The sequence below is a fragment of the Peromyscus maniculatus genome, chromosome 22 (genome assembly GCF_049852395.1).
Source record: "Peromyscus maniculatus bairdii isolate BWxNUB_F1_BW_parent chromosome 22, HU_Pman_BW_mat_3.1, whole genome shotgun sequence".
Classification (NCBI taxonomy): domain Eukaryota; kingdom Metazoa; phylum Chordata; class Mammalia; order Rodentia; family Cricetidae; genus Peromyscus; species Peromyscus maniculatus.
This window is the reverse complement of record NC_134873.1, coordinates 41,212,733-41,217,715: the sequence shown is the minus strand read 5'-3', so window position 1 is coordinate 41,217,715 and position 4,983 is coordinate 41,212,733.

Sequence of the window (4,983 nt, the reverse complement as noted above, 5' to 3'; positions counted from 1 at the left end):
ACAAAGAGCCCGGGAAGCCGCATTTATAGGAGCGGGGGCGGGGCCTGTCCGAGCGCGGCTCCGCCTCCCCTCGCCCACTCTTAGAATAACGTCACCAAAATCATGAATGGCTTCAGCGCTCGCCGCTCCCGCGGGCGGGCGGGCGGCGGCGGGTCTGCACTCCGTCTGAGCTGGTTCGCCGCAGCTACGACGAGCCCGGCCCCCTCCCCACGGCTCACAGGCGCGCGCGTTCCCGAGCTGGAGTTCAATGTCAAGCCGGCTTCCTGTCCGCAAATCCGCAGCGTCCGCAGCTCCCCCCCCCTCCCCGCGCACACCCCGGGACTCTAAAGGCTGCGGGGATGGGTGGGCGTGAGGAAGGCGTTGGGGCCCACTCGGGACGTGTCAGCTCGCCGGGGGAGGGCGCCATTCCTCCACCCGAGCGCCTGGCGCCGCGTTCTCTGCGACTCCCACATCTCAGGACCCCCTTCACTGGTCATTCCATGCCAACTAGGCCTCTCTTGGGGATCATCGCCGGCGGCCCCTCCGGGGCGAGATCCGGAAAAAGAAAAAGACAGGAAAGAAGGTTGCAGAGACGCGGAGCTGGGGGCATGCTGGCTTTCGAAAAGTCTGCAGTCCTGGGGTCTGTTTGTGGGAGAAAGGATGTGGTGTTTTACTAGGGTTTTTCCACTGCGCGGGAGCACTTGCGTGCGTACACACACACACACACACACACACACACACCGTCGCACACACCGTTTGGGTTGCGAGTAGGGGGTGAGGGTGAGAGTCGTTCTAACAGCAAACACAAAGAGCCCCCCGGAGACTGACTCCTACACTGCCCAGGAATTGCAGATCCTGTGTCTGTCCTGGTGATGAAACCGCTGCGCAGCCCCCAGAGCCAGGAAGACAGGACTCAGTACCCAGCGCTGCCCCTCTGTGGCCTCTGTTTCAATTACTCCTGTAAAACAGCTTCATAAACCTTGACCTATGAGCATACAGGGGCTGGAGAAATGGGGGAGCTGCGGTCAAAAACTAAGCACAATTAAATGCGACTTGAAATAAGTCTGAACCGTGAAAGGAAAGTGGAACTACATCAGTCCTCTCCAGTAAAAGACGGCTAGGTTCAAGAGAGGGGTTGTCAGTGGCAGGGCCAAGAGGATGTTGGGAAAGGGGACCTCATAATTTTCGGCATCTACTCTTCCCCCTCGAATTAATCCAAGCATAAAATAAATCTGTAAGAGCAATTTTGCAATACCTGCTTCCCCCATACCCCCAACCACATAGTCAACCTGAGTAAAAGCTAGACTTGCTAAAAGAGCAGTGTTTCATAAGCCCCTGTAACCAGAAAAATTCAGGCTGTCCTCCTCGAGATAAAATCAAGAGCTGTTTGTGCTCTTCAGGACTACCCAATTCTGCTTCTGTCCAGGTGCTGGGGATGGGGTAGGTCAGCCTTTATGAACAGGTGCTGAGGGAAGGTGGTCCAGGGTGTGCTATGATTAACAGAGGGGCTCCTTGCACCTTTTAATAGGGTGGGAAAGCATCTCGGTGTCAATGTTTGGAGAGCTAGGTTCTAGGCTGAGACTTTCTGGCAATCTTAGGAAGATGGTCCCTGAATCAGGCCCTGAGATTAGCAGAAGGAAGCCTCCTCCTCCTCCTGTCTCCTCTCCAGACTTGGGATGAAAGGCTCTCGTACCACCATGCCACAGGCACACTTTACATATTTGTGATTATTACCTAGTGAAGCTATCAAAAGTTAGAAAGCTATCTTAACCCTCTCAGCAGCACCACACACGACAACAACGGAAGTCAGTTAGCCCTTTGGGGGACGAGGATATGAAATAAGGTAGTGACTTGGCCTTGTGAAACATGCCCTACATCAGAAGACACTGAGGTAATGCTAGATGACTACTCTTTGGGAAACTGTATGAATGAACATTTTAGCTCAATTACACCTGTCACTGAATTCGAGCAAAAAAAACAGCCTTGGATCGGGACTCCCAAATCTATGTCAGTTCTCAGTGCTACTACACTTTATGTAGTTCTTTGAGGTTTTTTCAAAACATGGTCACTACGCTGGCTTTCCACAGAATGCGATATGACTAAAATGGCACAGTTTAACAGTTTACAGCCCCCGGTTTAACGGATTACAAACCATGGCTGAAATAAATTGGGAAACTTGCAGCCAGACAAGGTTGTATTGGGACCGGGAGTTCAGCGTATAGGCACATTCAGCTTCCCCTTCTGTTACAAGGTTTCTTTTGCATTGTTCCCCATCTCTGCATTTCCTAGTTCCTTTAAGACTCAGGAGATTTTAAGGCACACAGTTTCTTCCTTCCTCTCTCTGAGCTAGGTTTCTACCCTCCCTGCCGTTGAATAAATGAAGAAGCAGAAACACCAGCAAATGAAATGACTTCAGGCTCCAGCCTCAGAGCTGAAAGAGACCTTCCAAACTGCCGAGTCCAGGCTCCTCGTTTTACAGGTGAGAAGACACTTAACAGATTAAATGGCATGTCCAAGGTCGCCAGGCTGTTGACTGATGTAGATGGAAACTGCACTTTCGGACCACTGGTCAAATGTTCTTTCCGTGATCACACCACCGTGTGCACCTTGTCTGCCAAGAAGTCCACAACAGAGATAAAATGGGAGACCTGGGCCACCTCAGGCCATCAAGCAGCAGTCACTGGGCATCTCCTACTGTGTGCAGATTAGCCTGAGCTCCTTCAACTGTCTCCATCATCCCCTTTTGTCCTGAGGGATCAAAGGGTTGAACTGCAATTCAGCTTGAATAAAAACCTGGATAGAATTCTTTTGCTTCCCAATCTCACATAAATCCAGTTTCTTAGTTCTTTTCCTCCTTTGCCAAAAATTATTTTTTTAAAGGATAAGGGTAATGAACTTAAGATATGCCTATATAGTGATATATGTGCATATATATGCATACATATAATGTGGAAGCAGTCTTTTTTTTTTTTTCTCCTTGGAGATAGGGTATTACTCTACAGCCCAGGCTGGCCTGGACCTCGCAGCAATCCTCCTGCTTCATGCTCCCAAGTGCAGGAAATTACAGGTGTCAGCCACTACACCCAGCTGAACTTAAGATCGTATTAGTTAACTATCTCAGTTGTCACTGTGTATTTAGGAGGCACGTAGCTAACTATTCATCGAATTAAGGCGTCTCCATCTAAATTCATCTAGCAATGCGTCCCACATTAGGTCTCCTTGTGTTTTGCCAAGGACAGTTATTGCACTGAAGTTGCCTGATGGTGGTAAGGCTGGTGCGTAGGTTAGTACTTTGTTTAGTTATATGGCACTTTACCAAGTATGTATGACCTGTTTGTGGAGAGCCGGGTCAAGCAAGGAGTAACATTTGTGGAGGTATTCTTATGTTTACGCCTCAAAACACCTTGGTCACAGGCTCTGTGACTACACTTTATGGATGAATGAAGACATCCAGACTCCAGGGATTATGTACCCAGGCTACGACCACAAAGCCTTCTAGGGACCAAGCCACATTTTAACTCCGGGGCTTACTAGTTCCCAAGCCTGTGTCCCCTACAATATCACACTTACCATGGCTTCTGTGCCTTTGTTTGTTTTAACAGCTGAACTGTGAGCTGAATACAGACATGTTGGTTCCAATAGCAAAGACGGGACTCTTGGTAGCTCTCCAGTAGGGTAGGGCACGCAGAATAAACACGTTACCCACCCTGGTAACCTGGGAGCTTCTTAAAGATATCAGTCAAAGACCTGAGGTTTTAAAAAAACAATGTGAGTAGAAGAGGAGTTTGGGGCCAATTTTTCAGTGCCGCTCATTTGGGTGCATAGAGAAATCTAAATGGCAAGAATGTGTGTGGGCTGATGTGAGGATGAATGAGAGCGTGTCGTGAAAACACGCGAACACTGGAAAGCACTGAGCAGATGCAGGCCTTGCTTTTAAGGTGCTTGGGGAAGAAGAGAAATTTAGTGGAGCCCACTGCGTCTGCTACAGTCTTATGTTTTAGACAGAACTTTGGCTTCCCTCCTCAAATTCCCTCCATTGATGTTTTCAGCTGTTGGGGAATAGACATGAGTCGTGATGCTCTTGTCCAGTGGCTACTGTGGCTCCAGTGTCCCCCATCTCCCTTCACACCAGCACCAGTACCTCCCGAGACATGCCCAGCTCGGTACATGATGAATACAGAGGCCTGAGGATGCCAGTCTACCTTCTCACCTTGGTCATGATGGAATAAGCAGTTGGAATAACAGTACAAAAAAAAAAACCCAAACCCAAAAGACAAAAGTCTTTCAGCCTTTGATTTACTTTGCTGTGTACCCTCAAACAAGATGCTCATCCCAGCACCCAGGAGGAAGAGGCAAGCAGATCTCTGTAAGTTCACACAGCCTTGTCTACACAGTGAGTTTAGTTCCAGGGCAGCCAGAGCTACATCGTGAGATGTTGTGTATACATACGTACATACATACATACATACATACATACATACATACATACACATGAGCACACACACACACACACACACACACACAGAGAGAGAGAGAGAGAGAGAGAGAGAGAGAGAGAGAGAGAGAGAGAGAGAGAGAGAGGGAGAGAGGGAGAGAGAGAGAGAGGCTCCTAAAGCAATCAAAGCCATCATTAGACATCTTCTTTGCAGGTATCAGAGGAATGAGGTTAAGATAAACTGGGTCTAGAAATTATTGGAGCAAAGCACTTTTGTGCTGGGGCTCTGCAGCCCCACAGAAATCCTATGGTCCCTCTGCCCTGCACTCAGAAAATGCCTCCTTCTTTCCAGCCAGAACCTCCCTCACCCTAAAAGAGGCCTAGGAGCTGGCTGCCCGTAAACTCTTGCCTTCCCAAATATCAAAGAGACTCAGGCCTGGCTGTTTCTTTATTTCTATCAAGGGGCCTTTGAATCAAAGGGATTTTTTTTTTTCTTCTGAGAATGAAAACACTACAGAATCTTGAGGGACCAGGCCCTAAAAGAAAACACTCCAATTGGAACTGGTTCA